Source organism: Haliotis rufescens, unplaced genomic scaffold (genome assembly GCF_023055435.1).
Source record: "Haliotis rufescens isolate VD_foot unplaced genomic scaffold, xgHalRufe1.0.p SCAF_21, whole genome shotgun sequence".
NCBI classification, from domain to species: domain Eukaryota; kingdom Metazoa; phylum Mollusca; class Gastropoda; order Lepetellida; family Haliotidae; genus Haliotis; species Haliotis rufescens.
The window spans coordinates 10,670,423-10,684,963 of NW_025963902.1; positions in this window are offsets into that span (position 1 = coordinate 10,670,423).

Sequence of the window (14,541 nt, forward strand, 5' to 3'; positions counted from 1 at the left end):
AACCCACGATCTAGTGTTTCTAGTGCGCCCAAGGGACGCAACTCTGCACAGCGAATTAGACGATTATGACACTGTGCCCTCATGTAGAAATAGGATAATATTACACATTCGTAGCAAAGCCGCTTGAGATATAAAAAAATAGTTAACAACTATGAAGATAATGTTTTTAGAGACCGGGAGCGCGGAGGTAATACGATTATCCCTCGTCAAACAGGCCATTGCACGAACCGTTGATCACGGATGCCAACAAAAGAAACAGTTATTTATGAAGGGGTTTAGGACCAAATCAATATTTATTTGAATAACTGCAGTTTACTTAATATTCAAATGAATCCTACACTTCTTTTAAAGGTTTATTGTAGATATATTCCATTTCGTATGCTTCCTCATGTTCAGAATCGACGTGGCATCGTCAATCTCTCATCTATGTAGAAACGAGTGCAAAGTATTCATAAAAAGACATGTACACTTTAATAATTTAATAAAGCAACAAAGCCCTTTCCATATCAAATAGAAATCCCTGCATAAAACAGAGTCGATTGTACGATTCCGACTATATTGTTAGTATGTGTTATGATACTAGGCGTTCGCGAAAAGGTGAGCGTATCCTGCCCCACAAACACATGCAAAGTCAAATCAATTGTTCACATGAAAAAACACGGGAACACGTGGTGCATCGGACATCAGTTTTGGTCACTGATGCGTCAAATTTGGAAATGTCCTCTATATCTCTACCATAAAACTTTTTGAAAGTTTTACTGAGGTCTTCAATATTGCACCTTGATCAAACAACTTTGATCGTATGACGTTCTGTGAAGTCTTGGTAGAAAGAGCATGCTCAACTGTATCTCAAAAGTTGTGAAATGTAAACACCAAAGGCTGGAGTTGCTGGAATATTTCTCGACATGAAGGGAAAGTTGACTGTTGGAAGGTTGAAGTCATCCCTCTTGTCATACAGTCTTGTGGAGAGTGTTTTCCCACTCTGAATCTTAATGCATAGATCTAAATAAGCAGTCTAATAGGTATCACACTTTTCATACAGATCTGATTAGTCAGATAAAAGTAACACATTTCTACAAGTAAACTGAGGAGAAAGAGAAACTATACCTCTCAGTTGATTTTATCACATGTTTTATGTCCAATGAAATATCTTAGGTTAGCGTTATTATATTAACAAAGGAGCTGTACTAGCGCTTAGTCGGCACTGCTTCTACGAAGTTATAATTAAATATAGTAACTTGAAAAAATATACTAGGGATGGATATCTTTGGCATCGTGTCATTGACAATCAATTATAAACTGACGTCCAAAAGAAACTTTACCAGAGTTTCAATTCACTCTTGCTCAAAAACAACAAAACATACATGCATGAAGTAAAGTTGCCGTTGCAATCGTTTTATACCCTTACCCGCACGTGCATTTGCAGCTGTCCGTGGTGCACGTGTTTTTCACTTTTTCGCGTTTTATCTCGCAAACATGTAACAGACGATAAACATTTTCTGCATACACTATTGTTGTATTTAGTTTATGTGTTTAAGATAGACTTCATCGAAAAAAAAATTATACTTTGGAATTTATATTTTCAGTTGGTAAAGTTTCTTTTAGACGTCAGTTTATTTGTAGTTTCCGCCACAAATTACATTCGTCTGTACAAAAAGGCCCATGGCCTACAAGTACTGAATAAAGTAAAGGCCTGTTTAGTTGTTTGTGATGTTGTTCATGAATCATGACACATTTAACAACGTCCTTAATTACACAATTAGCTATGTCAGGTGTCGTTGATCACCCCTTTAATTGTGTTGGATGTCGTTGATCAGCCACTGAAAGTGTACCTGTGTCAGGCTTTATAGATGACAACCCATTTAGCTAGGCCGTGTGTCGTTGATCACCTGTTTATCGATATAAATTGTTGATAGTCACCTATTTATAGTATAAAGCCCATTTCTGATGTCCCCCTAAAGTGATACAGGGGGAATATTGCCAATGCATCGTAAAACAACACTCACTCAACTCTTCAGAGAACCAATACCATGTGTCGCCCATATGATTATTAACATGACAATGATTTGTGACTTCGCACATCTTCACGTTCATGTACTACACATGCCCTTCGCATTTTCTTTAAATCTTGAGGGAATATATTGTCAAACCTGACCACCATATTTTCACTTCTGTTTCAAAACGGTATCTAATGTTCATTCACCATCAATAAGGGCCTTCCAATAGACAATTAACCCCTTTCAGGTTTCTTTTTGCAATCATTTTCATTTTGACATTGCCTGTTAAAGGGATGGGCTGTCCTGTCAAGATCGTTTGATAAATATTGATTTCATTCCTACGATCTGAATGAGGTTATTACCAGTGCCTCTGGAAGCACTAAACATGTCAAACATGCAATATCCATGTTAAATATCGATGATCTATAATAGCCCGAGTGAAATGCTTCCAAATGAAGAACCGGTCATCATGAGCTTGCAGTGAATCTAACATATGGCTATTACCATTTATTAAATATGGATGAACAGGCACATAATTTTGTTTCTCTCCGCTTTCACGTTTCGTTGGTTGAACAACCCCCAACCAATCACGTTTAATATAATCCCAACACCACAAATCACATCCATATGTGCATGCCCATAATCAAAACTGAAATTTGTTCATATTTTCACATTTTGACAAAGACTCATCGCTTTAAAAGTATAACGTGAAGCCACTCTTATGTGATGTACGGACCGACGACTTCTCTTTGCCAGGAAATGCTTTAGAAAAGCCTTAAATATGTTGTAATGGGAAATGCCACCAGATGTTGAGGACGGAAACCAATATTTCAATCACGTCTTCCGTAATCAATCAGCACTCCAATTTGGGAGTATCCCATTTGGAAAGTGGCCTAGAAATCATGATGAAGAGTTCTCTACTTGCAATTCTCATCTAACTACATCTGACCACACCCTTCAGCAATCCATGCTTGCCATAAAAGGCGATTTTGCTTGTCGTAAGAGGCGACTAAAGGAATCGGGTGGTCAGGCTCGCTGACTTGGTTGATGCATGTCATCGATCCCAATTGCGTGGATCGATGCTTATGATGTCAATCACTAGATTGTCTGGTCCAGACTCGATTATTTACAGGCCGCCATCATTTAGCTGGAATATTGCTGAGTGTGGCGTTAAACAACAAACACAACTTAATGCGGAATGTTTCATACAGTGATACTTTTGATGCAGTTACTTTCTTAAGTACATTTAAATTCATTCAGTGCATTTGTTAAACTATTGCTATAATAATATATTACATTTTTGGTGTCCAACATGCTTGTCAATATCTGTCGATTGGGCTTGCCTCTGTATTTTCCAAGGTAACTATCTACTGAATAACAACGTCAACCTTATACATCATGAACAAATACTGTTAAAGTATTTCCATGGTTCGACTGAAAAACTCCTCAGGGAGTCCAGGATTTCGACAAAACAGGGGATGCACACTGGGTTTTCTGGTCCTGAATCGATTATTTACATGCTGCTGTCATATTGCAAGAATAGTCGTTCATTATTATACAGGTCATATTCTTAGTGGTGCATGTAGTTCATGCCCTGCGCGGGGGGCCCGGGGGGGGCCAGTCGTCTAAGGCAGCGATTCGCACTGCAGAGTTGCGTCCCTTGGACACGCCATAAACCTATGATTGTGGGTTCGAATCCCGGTTCGCCCCAATTATGTTTCTAGGTTTGTCAGCACCATACCCGTGCTCGTGGGTTTCACCGAAGTGGTAAACGTCTGAGACCTGCATCTCTTCGGGCTTTCCTCCCACATTAAGCTGACACGCCGTGATATAACTGGAATACTGTTAAAAAGCGGCGTTAAACCCAACTCACTCACTCATGCCCTGCCCATCAATGTAATCATTCAAGCGCTTTCTTGCAGCAACCTGATTAACAAGGAACGTGGCCGTCGTACTTTTATTATTGGCTATTAGTTTGAAGTTTCTTTGCCAGCAGACGCAACATCGCTATTAAACATAGGAGTCAAATTGTAATTCATGTAATGCATTAAGTGTAAAAACAAGTTAACTCATCACTAAAGAGATTATTCATTTCTTGTAGGAACTCAAAGAAACGCTTAAACACAACAAGGGCTTTCGGATTTATTGCAGAGCTGTTTGCTGTGCTTTATAATTACATGAAATGATACGATGGAGTAACTGCATTTTGGGTCTGGCATAGATCCGGGAGGCGTGTACATTAGGCTTTTTGGTCCTAACCTCAATGATTTATTGTCAGGTAATTGCAATCGTGTGAAGAAAATATATCTCTTCCGAAACAAAATTCACGTGAAACCACAAAACATAAAGTGATTTGAAAAACACCTCATTTAATCGAAAACAGATTACCTTTTAATGTACTTTGAAGCCCCTCTGATTAAATACATTGAAATGGCATTTACATTTAATTAAAAAAATCCCTTTTCTTTTCGTATAATGATAAATGTGTGTACCTGATTTTACATAGCACAGAAATGATTTCATGAATAACGTACCAGAGCAACTGGGTAAGGAAGTCCCCGAGCAATGCACAGCAACCTGTTCACTGAAAGTGTCCGCTGTGAATCACGTTTTTTTTAATATCTGTGAGAGGTTTTTCGAAATTGGAATCTTAACTAAGAACAATGTAATATTCTTAATGTCAACTGACATGCGGATGATGTCAAAATTGGGTCGCATTTTTTAAGTCATTAACTTGAACCAAAATGCACCTTGCCGATTTTCAAAATAACTACTTTATTCATGACAATGTTTGTTTGTTTGCTTGTTGTTTAACGCCGCACTCAGCAATATTCCAGCTATATGACGGCGGTCTGTAAATAGGTCCAGAGGTGGTCCAGACTCGATTATTACAGACCACCTTCAAATAGCTGGAATATTGCTGAGAGCGGCGTAAAACAAAAAACAAACCAACCATTTTCAATTTCAATGTCGGACACAACCCACTCACTCTCTGCGGCTTTCTTCAGTGATATCAACTACGACATGTTGTGATCCCCTTGCAGTGTCTTATTCAGCCAGGAAACAAACTTTAGACTGTGGTCATTGACGTACTCATCTGCAAGAGGAAGTTTGAAAGTAGAATCTTGAAGTTAAATTCAAATTCTATTCTCGCAGGCCTGATTGCCCATAGCTGCTTCTTCATCAAAGAGATCACACTCTTTGCCTTAAAGGTTCAAACAATCCCCTTTGAATGATCAACCTCTATAGTCACAAGTCCATTTAAATAATTAGCATCTTAGCAGAAAACAGCCAAAAGAAGCTGCAAACCATCGGCAAAGATCAAAGGCAAGCGAAAGACGACGATATCATTTGGTTGTAACATTAGAGAGGGCCTTTGATCAAGATGTTTTCACAATCACACATGTTGACGTTCATATCAAACACTACATTGGATGCTGAAAAAATGAAATAAGCATCTTCACGATCACATTTGTGCCCCCTTAACGATTGTTGTGAGTGACAAATGAACAGATATTTGACATTTAGAGGATTCTGTATAATATTACCAGATTACGAATGTCAGAAATCAAAGTGTGAAAACAAAACATCAGTTTCGAAACTTTACAAATAACATAATATATTCCCAAAACAGAGTTTGCATAAACTGTTAATCCAATCAACGCGATACTCATGAACATGATCCAACAAAATCACTGTGAGTAGTCCTTGGGGTTTAACAAAGTTATATAAAGGGGACGTTTCTCCACGACCATTTTCGTTTCATGTCAAAATTGAGTAATTAGTGAGTGGTATCAAACCGAAACTGTGTATGTGTGCATTTATGGTAATTATCAGCAGCCACATTAATATACACTATAACATATGAGTTTACAGACACACAAAATTTGCTTATTGCAGTTGCTGGAACTAGTGTCCCTTTGAGTGAGGTCCCAATACGGCAAAAGATCTTTCGTATCACTAACGTCCTTACCGACACATCGATGACACTCTTCGTACATGTTTAATGCAAAAGTGTTTACATCAAAGGTGGCATTCCTTGAAATTAATTTAAGATCAAGAAGAATTATGGGTTTTGAACATATACCATCTTTAACAATCGTATCTTCAGGTTACATGTTGAAAACTGTAGCATCAGTGAAAAGAGAGTTGATTTTATTCTCGAAACGCAATTGTCAACTTTGTCTTCATCTACAGGGGCGGTCGGGTAGCCTAGTGGTTAAAGCGTTCGCTCTACACGCCGAGGACCCGGGTTCAATTCCCGACATGGGTACAATGTGTGAAGCCCATTTGTGATGTCCCCCGCCGTGATATTGCCAGAATATTGCTAAAAGCGGCGTAAAACCATACTCACCCAGTCACTCTTCATTTACATCCTATTGAACGAAAGACTGGTGACAAAGTGACCTTTTAATGACATGAGATACTGACGATTGCTCTTGTCAACGCACATGCGCGCTATGTCATGAGTCATGAGGCCACTATGCTTGTCGTAAGTGGTGACTAATGGGATCGGTAGGTCAGGCTCGCTGATTTGGTTGATGCATGTCATCGTATCCCAATTGCGTAGATCGATGCTCATGTTGTCAATCCCTGGATTGTCCAGACTCGATTATTTACAGACCGCCGCCATATAGCTGGAATGTTGCTGAGTGTGACGTTAAACAACAAACAAACAAGCGAACAAACAAACGAAAAAGATGATGTCATGGCCCATATTTAATCGTGTCTGAACCAGGGAAACCAGTGGTTCATGGAAGGCGTAAGGATCAGTGTCATCGGAGCTCGGTTTAGCATTGTGACCACCTGATCCTTTCTTAAATAGGGGGCACGGGTGGCCCAGTCGTCTAAGGCGACGCGATTCGCTGGGCAGATTTGTGACCCTTGGGCACGCTAGAAACCTATGATTGTGGGTTCGAATTCCGGTTCGCACCGATTATGTTTCTAGGTTTGTCAGCACCATACCCGTGTGGTAAAACTATCAATCAAACTATCAATCTCTGGATTTTCTGGTCCTGAATCGATTATTTACATGTTGCTGTCATATTGCAAGAATAGTCGTTCATTATTATACAGGTCATATTCTTAGTGGTGCATGTAGTTCATGCCCTGCACAGGGGTCAGCACCATAACCGTGCTCGTGGATTTCACCGAAGTGGTAAAACTATCAATGAAACTATCGATTCGCACTGCAGAGTTGCCTCCCTTGGATACGCCAGAAACCTATGATTGTGGGTTCGAATCCCGGTTCGCACCGATTATGTTTCTAGGTTTGTCAGCACCATAACTGTGCTCGTTGGTTTCACCAAAGTGGTAAACGTCTGAGACCTGCATCACTTCGGGCTTTCCTCCCATATTAATTGGTTCAAGAACGATAGATACTACATGTTAAGAATTGTGAAAATTGATGAATGTAGAAGAAACAGTTGAAAATATTAATAAAGAAAATAAATTAATTAATTAACAAAAATTAAAGTCAGCTGTAAATCTTAGAAACGCACAATAGTATTGCCTCTAATCCCACGTAACGCACATAAAGCCAGCGGTGCTGACAGTGAGAAATATCTTCCCGTAGGGACGTGGTAGAAATTTGTAAACGTGTTAAAAAAGCAGTTTATTTATTGTAAGAAAGGTTTCTTTGGTCAAACTAAACTACGTTCAGGAGAGACAAGACCATAACTTGTAAGCCCATTGTGGGCAACAAATGCCTCAAATTGAGGCGGTCACTGTATCGTGCTGACGAAAGACCTCGTTAAGTGTTAGGACGCAATTTTATCAAATTACAGATTTATTGAATTTCAGCAACAGAATGGCATTAAGACGTTATTAAACGCATAGAAGCAGCCTGGTGAGAGTTAACGAGATCAAAAGAAACAGCTCCGTAGAACTTGATATGTGTGAGGCTATTCTGGCTTTACCATAGCTTCTATGATTTACCTCCTCGGTGGTATTTAGTCATTTCTGTCTTCAAGCATGCCTTGTGCTTTATGTGTTGATCAAACAACGTTACCTTCAGATGTATGGTGCTGTTGCATTGTATTACCGTCGATGCAACAACAAACGTCACCTTTACAACACTGTGTCAGTGTTTGTTATCGGTATCAAATCTCGTTTCACTAATACATGGAAAGGCAGTTTCAGTTTGTGGGCAGGCCGCTTTCATTTCGTCATGTTTATGTTGCAAATCAATCACGTTCAATGTTGGTTACAACCCACTCCCTCTCTATGGCATACTTCAGTGATATCAACTACGCTATGTTGTGATCCCTGTACAATGCCTTATTCAACCAAGAAACAAACTGACGTTACCATAGATCCTATAATAAACTTTCTATGCGGTGTTTCAATGCATTCTGTCTTTAATTTTGCCTTGTGTTTAATGTGTTCACCCTAACAATGTAACTTTTAGATGTATTGTGTTGTTAAGTTGTTTTACCGTCGTTAAACAAACGCCGTCTTCACAACACTGTGACAATGTTTGTTATCTGTATCAAGTTCAGTTTAATTCATACACGGCAAGACAATTTCAGTTTGTGAACTGGCTGCTTTGTTTTCTTTATGTGTTTGTTGCAAATTAGTTTAGTTCTTTACAAGTCAATTGTAATGTCTGATACAACGCACTCACTCTCTTCGGCTTACTTCATTGATGTCAAAAACGGTATGTTGTGATCTCTGTACAATATCTTATTCAACCAAGGAACCAAATTTAGACTCTGAAGTATTCATCTTCAAGAGCAGAACCGTAAGCAGATTCTTCACTTCAAATTTAAATTCAATTGTCGCTGACCTGATTGAATTATGGTGCGTCTTCATTGGAGAGATCACATTCTTCGCCAAAAGTGTTTAAACACTCCCCTGTGAATGAATAACCTATGTATCCTCAAGTCGATTTAAATAATTAGCATCTAGCAACAGTCCAAAGAATGTGGAAAGATTAAAGTCATGTGAGGAGTGAGTGAGTTGGGTTTAACGCCGCTTTTAACAGTATTCCAGTTATATCGCGGCGTGTCAGCTTAATGTGGGAGGAAAGCCCGAAGTGATGCAGGTCTTAGACGTTTACCACTTCGGTGAAACCCACGAGCACAGGCATGGTGCTGACAAACCTAGAAACATAATCGGGGTGAACCGGGATTCGAACCCACAACCATAGGTTTCTGGCGTGTCCAGGAGACGTGACTCTGCACAGCGAATCGCGGCGCCTAAGACGACTGGGCCACCCGTGCCCCCTAAAGTCATGTGAGAGACGATGATGTGTCTTGGTTGTGACATTACAAAAGACGTCAGATCAAGTCGTTTTACTGGCGTATATGCTGATGTTCATGTCAATAATTGACGGCCGGGAAATAAAACGTACATCTTTACATACATATTGTGCTTCCTTGCGGATTGTTGTGAGTGACAAAACAGAAGATGTTTGACGTTGACAGAGGAAAAGAGGATCTAAAGCATTCCATAAGGAATGCTTCGAATAACTTAAATCAAAATGGATACAACATGTAAAGAAAATAACTAAAACGTTTGTTCCAAACTTTAAACACAACTCAATTCATTGTATTTTCATAACATTTCCATTAAACTGTTAATCATATCAACAAGATTACCTTGAACAGAATCCAACAAAATTAATGTGAGTAGTCGCTGGAGTTCAACAAAAATATATTAATCGAAACTATAAAATATATTTTCACGACCTAGTGGCCTTATTCGGTTCATGTCTAGATTGTGTAATTATTGCCTGTGTCAAACTGATAGTGTTACAGTGTATGTATGTAATTATGGGAATCATCAACAGACACATTAGAATACATGTGTATGACAAAAATGGAGTTCACAGTCACGCAAAGTGAGTTTTCGGAGACATCTTTCAAATTTTGCTGCCAATTACCGGAGCCAAAAGTCCCCATACATCAATTATGGCATGTGATCCTTTGTGTCATTGATGTCCTTTAAAGCCACACACCTAGGACATTCTCGACTTGGATCTATGCAGAAGTCGAAGTTTCATTACTTGGATTTAATTTTGAGAGGTAAGTAAATGGCCAGCATTTTGACTTGGAAGTTGTGGTATCAATGACGACCATACCTTTGCTCGTGGTATTCCCAAAAGTGGATGGATGCTATCGCAACCCACGATCAAGTGTTTCTAGCATGCCCAAGGGACGCAACTCTGCACAGCGAATTAGACGATTATGACACTTGGCCCTCATGTAGAAATAGGATAATATTACACATTCGTAGCAAAGCCGCTTGAGATATAAAAAAATAGTTAACAACTATGTAGATAATGATTTTAGAGACCGGGAGCGCGGAGGTAATACGATTATTCCTCGTCAAACAGGCCATTGCACGAACCGTTGATCACGGATGCCAACAAAAGAAAGAGTTATTTATGAAGGGGTTTAGGACCAAATCAATATTTATTTGAATAACTGCATTTTTACACAAAACCAGTTTACTTAATATTCAAATGAATCCTACACTTCTTTTAAAGGTTTATTGTAGAGATATTCCATTTTGGTATGCTTCCTCATGTTCAGAATCAACGTGGCATCGTCAATCTCTCATCTATGTAGAACCGAGTGCAAAGTATGCATTCATAAAAAGACATGAACACTTTAATAATTTAATAAAGCGACAAAACCCTTTCCATATCAAATAGAAATCGATTCGATTTTACGATTCCGACTATATTGTGAGCATGTGTTTATGAATCGCTATCAAATAGTTATGATACTAGGCGTTCGCGAAAAGGTGAGCGTATCCTGCCCCACAAACACATGCAAAGTCAAATCAATTGTTCACTTGAAAAAACACGGGAACACGTGGTACAAGTCAAAATAGAGAATTGCATCGGACATCATTTTTGGTCACTGATGCGTCAAATTTGGAAATGTCCTCTACATCTCTACCATAAAACTTTTTGAAAGATTTACTGAGGTCTTGAATATTGCAACCTTGATCAAACAACTTTGATCGTATGACGTTCTGTGAAGTCTTGGTAGAAAGAGCATGGTCAATTTTATCTCAAAAGTTGTGAAATGTAAACACCAAAGGCTGGAGTTCCTGGAATATTTCTCCCAGGAAGGGAAAGTTGACTGTTGGAAGGTTGAAGTCATCCCCCTTGTCATACAGTCTTGTGGAGAGTGTTTTGCCACTGTGAATCTTAATGCATAGATCTAAATAAGCAGTCTTACAGGTATCACACTTTTAATACAGATCTGATTAGTCAGATAAAAGTAACACATTTCTACAAGTAAACTGAGGAGCAACAGAAACTATACCTCTCAGTTGATTTTATCACATGTTTTATGTCCAATTAAATATCTTAGGTTAGCGTTATTATATTAACAAAGGAGCTGTACTAGCGCTTAGTCGGCACTGCTTCTACGAAGTTATAATTAAATATAGTTACTTGAAAAGAGATACTAGGGATGGATATCTTTGGCATCGTGTCATTGACAATCAATATAAACTGACGTCCAAAAGAAACTTTACCAGAGTTTCAAATCACTCTTGCTCAAAAACAACAAAACATACATGCATGAAGTAAAGTTGCCGTTGCAATCGTTTTATACCCTTACCCGCACGTGCATTTGCAGTTGTACGTGGTGCACGTGTTTTTCACTTTTTCGCGTTTTGTCTCGCAAACATGTAACAGACGATAAACATTTTCTGCATACACTATTGTTGTATTTAGGTTATGTGTTTTAGATAGACTTCATCGAAAAAAAATTATACTTTGTCTGAAATTTATATTTTCAGTTGGTAAAGTTTCTTTTGGACGTCAGTTTATTTGTAGTTTCCGGCACAAATTACATTAAAGGCCCATGGCCTACAAGTACTGAATAAAGTAAAGGCCTGTTTATTTGTTTGTGATGTTGTTCATGAATCATGACACATTTAACAACGTTCTTGATTACCCAATTAGCTATGCCAGGTGTCGTTGATCACCCCTTTATTTGTGTTGGGTGTCGTTGATCAGCCACTGATAGTGTAGCTCTGTCGGGCTTTATAGATGACAACCCATTTAGCTAGGCCGTTTGTCGTTGATCACCTGTTTATCGATATAAATTGTTGATAGTCACCTATTTATAGTATAAAGCCCATTTCTGATGTCCCCCTAAAGTGATACAGGGGGAATATTGCCAATGCATCGTAAAACAACACTCACTCAACTCTTCAGAGAACCAATACCATGTGTCGCCCATATGATTATTAACATGACAATGATTTGTGACTTCGCACATCTTCACGTTCATGTACTACACATGCCCTTCGCATTTTCTTTAAATCTTGAGGGAATATATTGTCAAACCTGACCACCATATTTTCACTTCTGTTTCAAAACGGTATCTAATGTTCATTCACCATCAATAAGGGCCTTCCAATAGACAATTAACCCCTTTCAGGTTTCTTTTTGCAATCATTTTCATTTTGACATTGCCTGTTAAAGGGATGGGCTGTCCTGTCAAGATCGTTTGATAAATATTGATTTCATTCCTACGATCTGAATGAGGTTATTACCAGTGCCTGTGGAAGCACTAAACATGTCAAACATGCAATATCCATGTTAAATATCGATGATCTATAATAGCCCGAGTGAAATGCTTCCAAATGAAGAACCGGTCATCATGAGCTTGCAGTGAATCTAACATATGGTTATTACCATTTATTAAATACGGATGAACAGGCACATAATTTTGTTTCTCTCCGCTCACACGTTTCGTTGGCTGAACAACCCCCAACAAATCACGTATAATATAATCCCAACACCACAAATTACATCCATATGTGCATGCCCATAATCAAAGCTGAAATTTGTTCATATTTTCACATTTTGACAAAGACTCTGATTTCTTCATCGCTTTAAAAGTATTACGTGAAGGCACTCTTATGTGATGTACGGACCGACGACTTCTCTTTGCCAGGAAATGCTTTTCTTCCGTATTCAATCAGCACTCCAATTTGGGAGTATCCCATTTGGAAAGTGGCCTAGAAATCATGATGAAGAGTTCTCTACTTGCAATTCTCATCTAACTACATCTGACAACACCCATGAAGATCCGTAGTAGAACAGGTCTTCAGCAACCCATGCTTGCCATAAAAGGCGACTTTGCTTGTCGTAAGAGGCGACTAAAGGAATTGGGTGGTCAGGCTCGCTGACTTGGTTGATGCATGTCATCGATCCCAATTGCGTGGATCGATGCTTATGATGTCAATCACTAGATTGTCTGGTCCAGACTGGATTATTTACAGGCCGCCATCATTTAGCTGGAAGATTGCTGAGTGCTGCGTTAAACAACAAACAAAACTTAATGCGGAATGTTTCATACAGTGATATGCAGTTTGATGCAGTTACTTTCTTAAGAACATTTAAATTCATTCAGTGCATTTGTTAAACTATTGCTATAATAATATATTACATTTGTGATGTCCAACATGCTTGTCAATATCTGCCGATTTGGCTTGCCTCTGTATTTTCCAAGGTAACTATCTTCTGACTAACAACGTCAACCTTATACATCATGAACTAATACTGTGAAAGTATTTCCATGGTTCGACTTAAAAACTCCCCAGGGAGTCCAGGATTTCGACAAAACGGGGGATGCACACCGTCCAAGTTGCAAGTGGGAACACCCGTTACTGGTTAGAAAGTGCGAAAAGCACAGTGATATATAACCAATGCAACAGATGTGACAATGTGAGTGGGAACTGGCGATGGTATTGAAGTCTTTGAGCTACCGGAGAGCGGAAGGTCCGGGGTGCGATCCCCGGCCGCGTCATACCAAAAGACGTTAAAAGATGGTACTTGTTGTTACCCTGTCTGGCGCTCGGCATTAAGGGGCTAAAACAAGGACTGGTCGGCTCCGAGTCAGTATACTGTGTCTGAGTGGGGTATTCATGTTAAACTGCGGCATGGTATCTCAGTGAGCTAGCACTATAAATTGGCATCAGTCCGGACTAGTACAAGCAGCCACACAAACACACCCGTACATGCACGTCGCTATATAAGTGCAATAATCTTGGACGCGACGTTAAACCCCATTTCACCTCACCTCACATTCTTTGAGCTATTAGAACAGTGGGTGAGCTACTCAGGGGGTGAGGTTATCCACGAAGTATCATATAGCAGTAGGCCACCACCATCAACCAGAGATAGACCTCAGGAGCAAATACTGCTGTCAGAAATGACATGACTCTACTTGGAAGCTAACTACCCAGATGTGGGCCTAAATGGTTGTACACACGAAATGAGAAACCAGTTGGTGTCACGGATTAAAATCTGGTCTTTCGAGGCGACTTAATCGGGCGCCTTATTGATTGTGTGTCTTCGTGCCCGGATGGCGTGGATCGTTGCTCAAACTATCAATCATTGGATTTTCTGGTCCTAAATCGATTATTTACATGCTGCTGTCATATTGCAAGAATAGTCGTTCATTATAATACAGATCAATGTCGTAGTGGAGCATGTAGTTCATGCCCTGCGCGGGCCCAGTCGTCTAAGGCGCCAGTCGTCTAAGGCGCCGCGATTCGCACTGCAGAG